This window comes from Rhinoderma darwinii, chromosome 2 (genome assembly GCF_050947455.1).
Source record: "Rhinoderma darwinii isolate aRhiDar2 chromosome 2, aRhiDar2.hap1, whole genome shotgun sequence".
Classification (NCBI taxonomy): Eukaryota; Metazoa; Chordata; class Amphibia; order Anura; family Rhinodermatidae; genus Rhinoderma; species Rhinoderma darwinii.
Genome location: NC_134688.1, coordinates 116,673,443 through 116,689,133, shown reverse-complemented (window position 1 = coordinate 116,689,133; position 15,691 = coordinate 116,673,443).

Sequence of the window (15,691 nt, the reverse complement as noted above, 5' to 3'; positions counted from 1 at the left end):
ATATTAAATTAGGGAAAAATGTCCCCTCCGTCCTCGCTTTACAGCAGCCTGTAGTATCCCTTTGTCTGCCTGCTGGCTCTAGGGGATTGCATTAACTATTCACTGGTATCATGCTATTTTCAGAATAAGGCTTCATGCACATAGCTGTATTATATATCTGTATAACCTACAGGTTGTCCAGAGTCATAATATATCACCCATAAAATTAAGGCCCTACTGTACCTACAAATTGTATATGGAGCCATACGGAGGATTATCTGCCAAATTCTGCATTTTTTTGAAAGAAGAAAAAGTGTCACGTTCCATTGGACGGCATGTTAAAGAGGTAATCTTCCCTAGAAGCACTGTCTCTAAAATACAGTACCATTTGGAGCACCATATTGCTCAGTGTGCCTATAGCTCCGTAGCATGCCCCTTACACTAGACATAACATGGTGTATCAGAGTATACCTTTGAATATAAGCTTATTATTCCATTAGTAGGCAGAAGAAAACTTAATAACAATAACTTGGAAATTATTGTCAGATGGCTGGTCTGATAGGAATTGGAAAAATGTTTGGATAGCTGTAAAGCAAAATGTTATCTTTCCATATTTGAATTTTTTTCCTGGAGTTATGCTTATCTAATGCTCCTCGATGGATCTGTGCCTATTCCACTGTATCGAGTTAATATGGAAACTAAACAAGCAGAAGAGGGATATCCCACCACTACCTTTTTTTTTTTTATTACTGCTTTTTACATTATTTTTTCTCTCAGTTGGATGACTAGTTCTTATCAATTATCTATTCATTGTTCAATTCCATGTACGTTTCCACAATTATGTTATTTGCTTCTATGGCAGTTTGGCATACTGATTTATTATTATTTAGAATATTTTAATAACATGAATATATTTTGAGCATTTTTTTTGTGTAAATCTAATTTTTTTTATGTTTTTAAAATAATTTTAGCATGCAAAGTTGGAGCACAAAACACAGATTGTAGTGGATGTATTCACATAGAAGTCAGGCCTGTAGTCGTAGATATAGCTTATTTTACATGGTAAGGTAAGATAATCGCCACTGTGTACATTTTGCTCTATATCATCATCTTTGGATTTACTTTTTTGATAGTAAACTACAGTTTTTTACTCATTTACAAAGTTAACAAAATCAGACAGAAATTCCAGGAACACTGTGGATCTTTTTTAGGACATCCTTCAATTATGTTGCAAATTGCAGCATAAAATAAAGTACATGGTGTGCGTAAAATTTATGATGCATTTTAGAGTGCTTTAATGCCTACCTCACCTTTTCTGAAAACTGTCAAGAAAAGGGCCATAGTTAAGGGAATTATTTAACCATTTTTGGCACAAAATATTGGAGTTTGAAAAACATTTACCATTTTCATAAACCTAGCGCAATATGCATTTTTCATCATCTTGCAAAACGAATGCATCAATCGGCAGTATTGATACATGTCCTGCAATTTGTCTCTACTACAAGTGTTTTCTTAGAAAAGCCATTCAAAGGGTTTTCGGATATGGACAACCCAATTGAAATGAATCATTGATTAGGCATTGTGCAATACTTTACTTAGTAACATAGTAAGGTTGAAACAATATATAAATCCATCTAGTACAAACTATTATATTACCTATGATGGCAATGCAGGTAAATTAATATTTACACTGCAGCTTCTCCAGCAACAGCTACTCATTGGGTTCCAGCAGAAATACCCCCCTAATCAGCTTTAAAGGGAATGTCCACTACCAACTGATGACCTATCCACTAGATATGTCATCAGTACATGATCTGTGGGGGTCCGACACCCGGACCACGCACCGTTAAGCCACTCTGGCTGCGTACATGCCATGGAATAGTGGCCGAGCTGCAGTACTGCAGTGAATAGGTGCAGAGCTGCAGTTCTGCAGCACAGCCGCTACGCTATGTACGGAGCCAACTGCTTCCGGCTCTGTACATTGCATAATGGGCAATAATATCCGGTGCCCGCAGGCCACAGGAGGGGTCCAGGTGTCAGAACCGCACCAATGATATACTGATGACCTATCCGGTTGATATGTCATCAGTTGACCAGTAGTGGACAACCCCTTTAAGCTGTAATCACAAATGCTGTTCTTAGTGCAGTTTTGGGTGCAGTTTTCTAGCCAGAGCCATAAGTGGATACAAAAGGGGAAATAAATAATAGGGACTTATATATTTCCTTCTTATTGAATCCATTCTTGACTTTGGCTAAAAAAAAACTGCATCAAATGCTGCACCAAAATGTTCCAAGTGTTCCAGCTTTAGGGTATGTTCACACATAGCAAAAATGCCTCAGAAGTTCCAGTAGCAGCAAAGTGGATGAGATTATAAGGCTGGGTTCAGACAACCTATTTTCAGACGTAATGGAGGCGTTTTACACCTCCAATTAAGTCTGAAAAAACGGCTCCAATACGTCGGCAAACATCTGCCCATTACTTTCAATGGGCTTTACGATGTACTGTGCCGACGACCTGTCATTTTAGGCGTCGATGTCAAAAGACGGCACGTAAAATTACAGCCTCGTCAAAATTGGAGCCGTTTTTCATTGACTCCAATGAAGAACAGCTCCAAAAAGACGCCCCGCAAAACGCGAGTACATGCAATTACGTCTGAAATTCATGAGCTGTTTTCCCTAAGGGTATGTTCACACGCAGAGTCAAAAACGTCTCAAAATACAGTGCTGTTTTCAAGAGAAAACAGCTCCTGATTTTCAGACGTTTTTTGTGCCACTCGCGATTTTCACTGCGTTTTTTGCAGCGTTTTTTACGGCCGTTTTTGGAGCCTTTTTCAATAGAGTCTATGGAAAACGGTTCCAAAAACATCCCAAGAAGTGTCCTGCACTTCTTTTTCGTGCCCGTTTTTTTACGCGTAAAAAAACGTCGGGAAAAACGCTCTGTCGCAACAGAATGCCGTTTTCCTATTGAAATCAATGGCCAGATGTTTGGAGGAGTTCTGTTTCCGATTTTTCGGCCGTGTGAACATACCTTGACAAATCTTATTTATATGCTATGGAAAACTTCCGTGTGGTGCAGATTTTAAAATCCGCAGCATGTCAGTTTTTGTTGAAGATTTTCACTGCGGATTTCACTCCTTTCAATGAGAAGGGTGAAATCCACAACAAATTCTGCAGAAAAATCAGCATGCGGATTTACAGCAGATTTATGGCAAAATCCGCGTGTGAATTTTTAGCAGATTTTTCTGCTATGTGGGAATGTAGCCTTAGGGTATGTTCACACGCAGGAAGCAAAAACGTCTGAAAATACGGAGCTGTTTTCAGGCGAAAACAACTCCTGATTTTCAGACGTTTTTTTAACAACTCGCGTTTTTCGCTGCGTTTTTTACGGCCGTTTTTGGAGCTGTTTTTCAATGGAGTCAATGAAAAACGCCTCCAAAAATGTGCCAAGAAGTGTCCTGCACTTCTTTTGACGAGCCGTAATTTTACACGCCGTATTTTGACAGCGACGCGTAAAATAAAGGCTCGTGGGAACAGAACATCGTAATTCCCATTGAAAGCAATGGGTAGATGTTTGTAGGAGTATTAGGGGCATTTTTTCAGGCGTAATTCGAAACGTAAAACGCCTGAATTACGCCTGAAATCACTGCGTGTGAACATACTCTCACTGGTATTTTAATGACATCTCTCTTTTTAAAATATGTAAAATCAACAATTTTATGGAATTAATAAATTATTAGTTGATAATTTAACAATGTGTCATGTCTGTGTCCCTTAACTGCTATTCCCCTGCCTAAGGGAAAGCTTTTGCAATACAGTAAAGTATCGTTGCTATCCACAGCCAGTGGCGGTATATAATATGTGTGATTTGATGCACATGGTTATGTGACATTGGTTTGGGGTCTGAATTAATGTAGGGGCCTAGATTTTGAATTTATTGAGGGATCTCTTCTGGGGTCTGAATTTATTTATGTTACTATAGAGGATGAGGATGGCTTCAGAAGCAAGGGGCCAAATATGCCCACACAATATAATGGCCCTATAGTGCCTCCCCACACAATATAATGCCTCTAAAACTGCCCCCACACAGAATAATTCTCCCATAGTGCCCCACACAGTATAATGCCCCTATAGCTGCCCCCACACAGTATAATGCCCCCAAAGTGCCTCCCACACTGTATTTTGCCCCCATAGCTGCCCTCACAGTATAATCCCCCATAGCTTCCTCCATACAGTATAATGCCCCATAGCTGCCCCCCCACAGTATAATCCCCCATAGCTGCCCCATACATTATAACGTCCCATAGCTGCCCTCATACAGTATAATGCCTCCATAGCTGCCCCATACAATATAATGCCCCCATAGCTGCCCCATACAATATAATGCCCCCATAGCTGCCCCATACAATATAATGCCTCCATAGCTGCCCTCATACAGTATAATGCCCCCATAGCTGCCCCATACAGTTTAATGCCTCCATAGCTGCCCCTACACAGTATAATGCCCCCAAACAGTATATTTCCCCATTGCGGTCCCCATACTTAGTATAATGCCCCCTTAGCTGCCAACACACAGTAAAATGCCCCATAGTGCCAAATAAAAAAATGCAGCGTGTGGCTCTGGGCAGACAGGCGCAATGGCATCATTACATCGTGCCTGTCTGCATCTAGCTGCTCACAGATGGAATTACATAGTGAATGCTGGAGCAAGAAGCTCCCTGCTCCAGCATTGAATTCAACTTGACCCTCGCTATTTACGCCTCCCGCATGGAGGTTTGGTATAGACGGAGAAGAAGATGAAAGAGAACGTCTTCATTCAGAGAAGACGCCATCTGTGAGTCACCGGATTTGTAGAGGATCTGTCACCTCTGATATGTCTGTTATAAGAAAACCTTCTATTTCACAACAAGTCTCAGTGTAGCCGAGGACTAATAGACAACTAAGTCTTCCCTTTCCCATTGTCAGGAGGATGTGTCCACATACAGTGTGATACTGTCAGTAATAATTGGACACTGTTAGTTAGTAGGGCCACTTGACAAGAGGAATGGTAACACCCAGCTGTCAACGCTAGCACAGAAAGGTGGTTTTGACTATAGACATGGTGCGGCAGGTCGGCAGTGAGGAAGGGGTGGGGCCAAGTTTGGGGAACAGCCCAGAGCCTATGGTCTACTTAATCCGCCACTGCACAGGATTGCTTATCAATGATAACGACACCATGCAAAACATACTTCCAAGACATTTTTTAGTAAATACTTGCATCCCCAATAAAATAACAATTCTGGCGCACCTTTTCTTAGAACTCTGTCTTGTGCCACTTCTCTGTTATTCCTACTAAAAATGTATGAATAAATTGACAACTGTGTGTTACCATTTCACTTCTCAAGGGAACTATTTTTGGATATATTTCATTAGGGATGTTGAATAACAATGAATGATAACAATGAATGATTAGAATAGTTTGATGTTATAGGCTATGTCCACCTCTGCAAGCAACTTTTTTTTATTGCTCCAATGTATCTAAAATAAAAAAGAATCAAATTAGCAAATTATCTTGATTAAAATTTCCTACCGTGTTTTGTCTACAGATCCTATGCAGATCTATGTGTCTCCATAGTTACATACAAACACATCCTGTGTTATATCAGATCCTGCATTGATGAGGTACTATCTTCCATCTGTCCTCTAAGTATAATGTCTTCTAGGTTACAAAAAAGAAGGGGCAGAACTAAGGGAACAATATACTAGTATTGTCTACTAATGCACCCTTTATAAGATAATAGGGGAGAGCACTGGAAAATCAAATTCCCCATGAAGAGTCAAATGCCCCATTATGCAAATCTCTAGTATTTTATGTAAATAGCTAAAATGCAGAGGTATGTTTTTAATAAAAAATTTTACGTTTATGTGAGGATTTATGATTAATAAAGAAACACTCGAGCAGGGAGACTGGTTGCCTTCCTCTGTGATCCACGTCACCAGCTCTTCACTAGCACAGTAAGGCCCTGTTTACACTTTTTTTTTGCAGGCAGGAAAAATCTGCCTCAGAATTCCTTCAGGAATTTTGAGGCAGAATTTGAACTGCCTGCATGAATTTTTCCTCTGCGTTTTTTGCACAAGGCAATTGAAGCTAATGCAGGACCGCAGGCAAAAAACGCTGCAAAAAATGCTCAGAACTGAGGCAAGAAAGGGCATGCCGCTTTTATTCCCGCGAGCGGCCGAAAGCCGCCTGGGGAAAAAACGCCTCTGCCTCCCATTGAAATAAATGGGTGTGATTTCGGACATTTTTGGCACTGATTCCGACGCGGCTTCCGCGTCAAAATCACTGCCAAAAAATGGTGTGACTTGACCTTAGGCTATGTTCACACACTTAGCAAAAAACTTCTGAAAATACGGAGCTGTTTTCAAGGGAAAACAGCTCCTAATTATCAACAGTTTTTTTTATTCAAACTCGCGTTTTTCGCAGAGTTTTTTACGGCCGTTTCTGGAGCTGTTTTCTATAGAGTCAATGAAAAACGGCTCCAAAAACGGCTCAAGAAGTGACATGCACTTCTTTTTCGCGGGCGTTTTTCTACGTGGGCATTTAGAAAAATGCCTCGTTGGAACAGAACGCCGTTTTTCCTATTGAAATCAATGGGCAGATGTTTGGAGGCGTTCTGCTTCCTAAAAACGGCCGAAAATAAGCAGTGTGAACATACCCTAAGTGGCATGGAGGAGTGTGAAATCTACACTGACTCTGATGTCTGTTGCTAAGCAAACAGCACTGGTAAAAAGTTATTTATTAAGGAGCGGAGTTAGTTTTTACACAGGTTGATCTATTAATGACAGATTTTTGCACAATGCAACAGACAGATTTCACAAGGAGATACCTGTATATATATTTAATTTTATGTTATAGTTTATGCATTTTTATATAACTATATGTGAGACTTAATTAAAAAAAATATATATATATACACACACACACACACACACACACACACACACACACATTATGTCTCCTAAAATGGCCAAATTACTGTTTGTTAAAAACATGTCATATTACCCTAGACTGCCTATCGCAGAATTCATAATTTCCAAGCCAATTTTCAAACCTAGTGTTCCCAATTTAGAAATAATCCAGATATTCACAAATGTTATTTAATTTACTTGGATTAGCCCTCATTATTCAGAGTTTGCACAATTTTTTAAAACACAATCAGGTTGAATATGGGATGAATATTAAAATGTTGCAAATGAGAAATGTGACATAAAAATAAAATACAATGCCATTTTTATGTTTCCAGTAGCTCAAACTGCAGTTGTTGTGTCTGTAGGCTTAGGGCAGGGTTTGGTAAATGAGGCAGCAGTAAAATATTCAGATGCCTCTCCAGTCTAAGGCCCCATGCACACGACCGTAAATAACTTCATAATTGCAGACCGCAATACGGTCCACAATTACGGACCCATCCGGTTCTATTGACCGCTACGGAAGGGTGTCCGTGCCGTAGAACCGTGCCTGGGAATTATGGAGCATGTTCTACTTTTCGGATTTTACGAGCTGTGCTCCAATAATTTGTATGGGAGCACAGCACGAAAATGCGGCCCGCGGGTGTCGGCGGCCAGCCGTGCCCGCAATCGCGGGCCGTGATTACGGGCATGGCCGTGTGCATGAGGCCTAAGGCTACATGCACACAACAGATAGCACACTGACCCATTCATTTCTATGGCCCCATACACACTACCGTGTTTTTCACGGATCCGTGTGGCGGCTGTGGGACCGGGATGCAAAACTCAGAGCAAGTCCTATTCCTGTCCGTTGTGCTTCGTCTCGCCCATACAAGTCTATTGCGACGTGAAAACTGCCCTCCCCATATGCCGTCCATGTTTTAAGGATGAGTTGCTAGGTTCTCAACAAAGCAAAGCAAAAATTCAAGAGAATTGCGCCAGAGAGATCATGTGACTTTTTCAGGGGGTTAGCACAAGCTATTGACATAATTTCCTGCCTTCCTTTTTTCGCGGATCCGTAAATACGGATGACATTTGGATGCAATACGAGTGTGTTTTCGGACATACGGAGTAGATGCAAAGAACACACTGATGACACACTAACCGCAGAAATGGACATCGGATCTGTTGTGTACTGGCCGAAAATAAACAAATGGTCACGTGCATGTAGCCTAAGGCTGGGGCTAGACCTGACATTTGTTTTGTAGTGTGCGATTAACAGACATTACGATGGGTACGATTGGTCCTTCAAAATTCTGTTCGTTGTACCTACACAACTTTTACATGACAACTCACAAGCGATTAGGGACAGTTAGAACCGATTAGCCGTTTTAGGTACTCTACACAACAAACGCCGTTCCTTCATTGTTGCCATACCAAACCGAGCAGTTTTGATAATATATTAAATATTATTATATTACTGTGAAAACAAATCATGACAGGGCACCCATTGAAATAAGTGATTTCAGTGTTTCCTTTTGTTGTTCCTCCAGAGTTAAAGGGTGACTATAAAATAACAAACTTTTATCTTCCATTAGAATGTTGTCATTTATCTTGTCTGATGCTGCTAGTTTGTTTATTGGCATGTATATATGACTCTATGGGATATACTACATATGTTTCACAGGAACATATCACCTGACCAGGTGGCATTTTAAACGTTTTTTTGGATTACCTTTTTAGGCAATAGCCCGGGGAATGGTATTCACTTTTTACTCACCAGTCAATCTATAAATAGATGTTTATAATGTTTGTAATAATTAAAAGTTTTCTGAAAGTTTAGTTACCCTTTAAGAGCTGCATTGGACACAGCTCTAAGCTTTAGGTGAGACAGTAAGGATCACAACATGTATTAAAACCTAGACCTCTGTATTAAAATCTAGTGGGAAAAGATACATTTATAATAATATATAAGAATAAACTATGTTCCAATGCCACATCATGAAAATGGTATAGCATGACCGTACAGTATGTATTGCGAGATACATGCCATTTGTAGGTTGCAAGCGAATTTAAGATACGTCAGATGGTATTAAAGATATGACCTAGTAATAAGATGTTGACCCTATTGGTAACTTCCCGCAAGATGGTTTTGCCCCTGGGACCAAGTTCTAGCAATGCTATGACATCCCTGATGCCAATAGTGCACAATGGTATCTGGAGCTGTCAACAGCAGGGGAGTCATGAACTCGGGACCTGATAACCACATGTAAATTCCGAGACACCGGTTGGGCAACCTTGCTGGAGAGGATGACCATATTGCAAGAATATTGGCTAGGTTTAATGCTTTCATAAAGGAAAAAAAAAAAAGCTTTTAATCATTAGGCCAAGTCCACACATAGCGGATTTGCTGCTTTTTGAAGATAATTTTTCGCACTGCAAACCCACAACAATTTAAGGAACAGTACAAGTGGATGGGATTTTCAAAACCCCATCCACATACAGCGGGAATGCAATGCAGATTTTGCTGCGGAATCCGCTACGTCTGAACGTAGCCTTAAGAGGCCTGATAAAGTCTTCTGGTAACGGTGTGTTTGACCTAGCACAGAAAGTAAGGAATGCTGGTTAAAAGAGTAATGAAGCATAGAAGGAATATCCAGGGAATGGTTGCTCTACGGGAAAACTCTTGGAAATGAGAATGAGCTGGTAATGAGTGAGGAGGACAGCGCTGAGGTCATGGGAAGAACAGAGGAATCGAGTTGGGAGATATTTGGCGACAAGTGAAGACACGATTACTGGTGCAATGTTGCTAATTGCTTTTTAAGTCAGAGTGCGGGATTGGATTTTCTATTGTACATACGTTTTAGATAATAAATAGCAAAACAAAACAGTTCTCTGTAATTAATTAGCAAGTTAGATAAAATTGGTTTTACACCACCATGAAAGTCAACTCGAAAAAACTGCAACTCCACTGCTAGATGAGCTCAGGTTATGTCAGGGCCAATTTCACGGGCAGGCAGTTAACCTACAGATATTGCCCTGATCATATAAGGGTCTTAATTGTTTTTTCCCACCATATTAGGTGATAGCCTATCCTAGCAATATGCTATCATGTACTGATTGTTAGTATTGGATTGCCAGGACCCCCACAATCCTTAGAATAAAGGGTCTGCAGTGCTATCTAAGCGCTGTGGATCCTCCATAGTGTTTCCCTGCACAGCAATGCTCCAGACACCAGCTGTGCAGGGAACTACGACACAGCCCCGTTCACTTGAGTGTTTCCCTAATTGGGCAGACAGAGATGCTTCTAGTTTTTTTTGCTGCCTGAGAAGAAAAGTCACAAACCATTATTTACCAGATTAGGGATGGGAAAGTTCAGGGATAAACTGATAGGTGCCAGAAAAGGAAACTTATAAGTAGTTCTAACTTTATCTTTTGGATGGCATACCCTTGAAAAGAGTTCCATAGCTAAATAAGGAAAGATCGAGGAGAGTTACTTTAGTATTCAGTTTTGGTTTGTTTGACGACCCATGGGTGATGTGTGCCAGATCTTCTCTTAGCATAACATAGCATGCATATCTTCACCATACCCTGCAATATTTCTCACTTTTAAGTATTTTTAACACAGAAATGATTATTTGTGGTCAGTCAGTACAAATCCATAAAATGAAAGTGTTTTTATTTTTTAAAGCCAAATGGGATCTCCTTCAATTAGTTTAATTCCACTTGGCTTTATTACATTGGATTTACGTAATTTAAGTTTTTAAAGCTGTAAATGGTAGAGAAATATTACTTATTACTAATAAGTTAAGGGGGTTATACAGAATTAGAACAACATGGCTGTTTTTTCCAAAAACTGCTACACACCTGCCCACTGGTTGTATGTAGTATTGCAGCTCTGATTTATTCACTTCAATGGAGCTTACGAGACACAACCCATGAACAGGTGTGGCGCTGTGTCAGAAAGAAAGCAGCCATGTGTTTCTAATCCTAGACAACCCCTTTAAGATGGCCATAAACTTAAGATTAGGATCCCATACAACATAGCCGATCAATCGTACGCTGGATCATTCAGATTGTTCAAATAGTGTAAAACATCAGATTATGTTACCACAAAGTGGCAAATAATCGGCCATAGTTGACTAATTATGACAAACACTCCAAGTTTCACCCGACCATGGCTGAAAAAATCCAACATTACTGATCACTTTTTTGTCTGCCGTCAGCCATCACTAACGATCGTTTGCATATTATTTTAAAATGATGGTCAGCCAAAATCGCCAGTTTTGACTAACTTTAATATTATGTGTATGGCCAGCTTTAGGAAAATTGTCTGAGCGGTGCTTCCTGTTATAATGCCAAGGACATTGAATGGCAGATAAGCGGATATGTGGGCAGACCCACGGTCAGCACCTGGCATGGTCCGATATATAATGGGGCCCACGAATGGAGATAGGGTCCATTGCTGCTCTAAGCCTTGCATTAACTCTTACACATGACATTAGGAAAAACTACACAGGACATAGGGGATGAACCCTCCGGCATGCTGACAGTGCTCGGGGGTTGTCTCTATATATTTAACTTTTATTTGGTCTCTTCTTTTACCAGTCTCAAACTCAGGACCTGCTGTATGGGAGGCAGAAACAATAGCAGTGAGTCACAGGCTGCACTGTTGTCTATGAGAGGATTTTCTCTATTAGGGCGGGTTCACACATGGCGGAATTCCACTTAAATTCCGCTGCGGACACTCCGCAGCGTTAATCCGCAGCGGAGCCGTTTCTCCATTGACTTTCACTTTAATTTAGCAGTGTTCGTTTACACGATGCGTACAATTCCGCTGCGGAGCATAGGCTGCGGAGCGGAATTTGGTGTCCGCAGCATGCTCTGTCTGTTGCGGAGCAGTGGCGGACTCATGGCGGAATTTCTCCATTGACTTCAATGGAGATTCTAAGTTCCGCATTGAAGTCCGCAGCTGTCATGCACATGTCATGTGTGCTGCGGATGCGTCTTGCTTTTTTAACTTGACATTTCTTCATTCTGGCTGGACCTAGGTATTTCTAGGTCTACAGCCAGACTGAGGAAGTCAATGGGGCTCCCGTAATGACGGGAGCGTTGCTAGGAGACGTCTGTAAATAGTCACTGTCCAGGGTGCTGAAAGAGTTAAGCGATCGGCAGTAACTGTTTCTGCACCCGGGACAGTGACTACCGATCCCAATATACATGTATCTGTAAAAAAACATATAAGTTCATACTTACCGAGAACTCCCTGCGTCTGTCTCCAGTCCGGCCTCCCAGGATGACGTTTCAGTGTAAGTGACGGCTGCAGCCAATCACAGGCCAAGCACAGGCTGCAGCGGTCACATGGACTGGCGCGTCATCCAGGGAGGTCGGGCTGGATGCCGAAAGAGGGACGCGTCACCAAGACAACGGCCGGTAAGTATGAAAATCGTTTACTTTCACTAGGGAAAGTGCTGTCCCTTCTCTCTATCCTGCACTGATAGGGAGAAGGGAAGCACTTTTCCCGCAGTCTGCAGCAGCTAGTCCGCATCAATGTACTGCACATTTTGTGCAGATCCGCTGCAGAATCTGCAACGCAGATTCTGTGCGGCATCGATGCGGACAGTTGCGGAGGAATTCCGCCATGTGTGGTCATGCCCTTAAAAAAACCTTAATAGTATTGTTCTCACATGTACAAAGTACTGATATATACAGAAATACACTATATGGACAAAAGTATTGGGACACCTACACATTACATCTACAGCAGCTTTCATGACATCCCATTCTAGATCCATAGGCAATAATATCGAGTTGTTCCCCATTTTTTCATCTAAGACAGCATCCACCCTTCTTGGAAGGCTTTCTACAAGATTTTGGAGTGTGTCTGTGGGACTTTTTTCCCATTTATCCTAAAGAGCATTTGTGAGGTCAGAGATTGAAGTACGAGAGGGCCTGGCTCGCAATCTCCATTCTAGTTCATCCCAAATGTGTTTGATGGGGTTGATGTCAGGGCTCTGTGCGGGCCAGTCAAGTTCTTCCACACCAAACTCACCCAACCATGCCTTTATGGACCGTGCTTTGAACACTAATGCACAGGCATGCTGGAACAGAAAAGGGCCCTCCCCGTACTGTTACCACAATGTTGAAAGCTACAATTCTCCAAAATGTCTTGGTATGCTGAAGAATTAAGATTTCCCTTCACTGAAACTTAAGGGAATGTTCACTCAGAGTATTTTCATCCGTTTTTGGGCCGTAAATGTCCAGAAAAACCGCTGAAAAATCGTAAGAATGCCTCCAAACATTTACCCATTGATTTCAATGGGAAAAACGATGTTATGTTCCGACGGGGCATATTTTACGTGGCCGTTTTTCAAAACGGCCGCGTAAAAAAATGGCTGCGAAAAAAGAAGTGCATGTCACTTCTTCAGTTTTTTTTGGAGATGTTTTTCATTGACTCTATAGAAAAACAGCTAAAAAAACGGGCATAAAAAACGCAACTAAAATCGTGAGTGGCTTACTAAAAAACTTCTGAAAATCAGGAGGTTTTCCCTTGAAAACAGCGCGGTATTTTCAGACGTGTTTGATTTTGTGTGTGCACATACCCTAAGGGTCTAGGCCAACCCCTGAAAAACAACCTCATAGCATTATCCCTCCCCACCAAACTTTACAGCTTGTACAATGCAGGCAGACAAGTAACGTTCTCCTGGCATTCGCAAAACCCAGACTCTTCCATCAGACTGCCAGATAGACAAGGGTAATTCGTCACTCCACAGAACATGTTTCCACTACTTCAGAGTTCAGTGGTGGCTTGCATTACACCCCTCCATCCGACACTTGGCATTGTGCTCAGTGATGTAAGGCTTGCATGCAACTGCTCGGCCAAGGAAACCCATGCCATGAAGCTCCCAACACAGATTTTGTTCTGATGTCAATGCCAGAGGCGGTTTGGAGGTCTGTAGTTATTGAGTCAGCAGAGAATCGGCAACTTTGGCACTCTGTGACTTTACATGGTCTGCCACTTCGTGGCTGAGTTGCTGTGGTTCCTAAATGCTTCCACTTTGCAATAATACTACTCACAGTTGATCATGGAATATCTAGGAGTGAGGAAATTCACAAACTGACTTGTAACGGTGGCATCCTATTACAGTACTATGATGAAATTCGGTGAGCTTTTTAGAATGACCCATTCTTTCACAAATTTTTGTAAAGGCGACTGCAGGGCTAAGGGCTTGACTTTATACACTTGTGGCGATACAGCTGCCTCTCTCTTTCTTAGGGTATGTTCACACATGACATATTTTTTGGCATGCTTTGGTAAAAATGACAGGAAAATATATCTATGTCATTTAAAAAAAAAAAAAACACGCAAAAAAAAAATGCTGCAAATACCATGACAAAATTGTCAATAGTGACATTATTCTTGTATAGTATATTGAATGGATGAATGAAATTGCGGCATAAGAGGCGCACCGTGACTATCGCACAACTGGAGCTGGCCCTGCATGTGGGGTATATATCTAATTGTGGTACGACAAGCAATAGAACATTCCGTTACAGCATTCCCTAGTAAAGAAGAGAGCTAAATTTTGCGGTCATTTGAATATACTAACTTTCTGTATAAGTATTGTCCATGAAAATCTTTGTAGGACATTTTCTCTCTCTATCAATGGGAATCTTTTTGTTTGCTTTAGTTCTATGTACATTTTACCAGGAAAGAGTGATACCCCCTTGAAGTTGGGCATATAACCCTCATGGCCAGTGGCTTTTGTGGCGGTGGCAATGTTTCTTAGGTTATTGGCTAGAGAGATTAGGCATACAATAGCTACTTATGATGTGTAGTGAAATATTTAACACACAGTGTTTTGGGGTATTTTTACACAGCCCGATATGTCCTTTCATAAGGAGCAATGATCAGTTATATATGGGGACGAGCGATCGTTACTACGAATGTTCGTCCCCATACGTTTCCTTCATGTCGACAGCACATCTCCCTGTTTATACGCGAAGATGTGCTGCCGACCAGCAACCATTTTATTGGCCGCATAGACTAGCAAATCAACCAATGTACAAGTGTTTGCTCGTTCATCGACTTATCGTTGACCTGTTTGCCAGATCATTGGCCCGAGTAAAAGGGTCCTAAACGGAGCATCAGTGGGACCTATATGAGAAAAAATAGAAAAGGATTAGCTACATTGTAAATTTTGCTTCTAATATTTGAACATATGTATACTCTGATCCCCACACAGCAATGTCCTATTTGTTTGCATGCTTGGTTAAATGACTAGTGGCACAAAAGACGCTTTGTAGTGCAAAACTTGCCCTCTGAAGTACAATTTTGTTTTTATGGGAAAATATATGTAAAAAAAAAAGACAAACCTTTCGAACATAAACCCTTCCTTAGCTGACATGTTTACAACCTATTGATAAAGGGCACAAAAGCTAATGCTCGCCAATGGCCTCTCTTCCCTGAGGCAATATAGAAGCCAGTGGGGTTTTTCTCTATGAGAACTCTAATAGGCTTATTTACTGAAGTCTATGTAATGTAAAGCCAGTGAAAACAAATGACAGGTATTATGACAAAAAAAGATCTACAGTAACAAAGCAATGTTTAAAGGAATGACTCCAGGTTTTTGTTAGTGATGTGGATATTGGATGCAGGTGGCCATAGGAAACTTTGGTTTTCTTTCATTACTATAAACGCCAGAAAATTATTTAAGGGTAAATTCACATGTGGCAGATTTGTTGCTGAAATTTATGCAACAAATCTGCCACATGTGAACATGCCCTAATA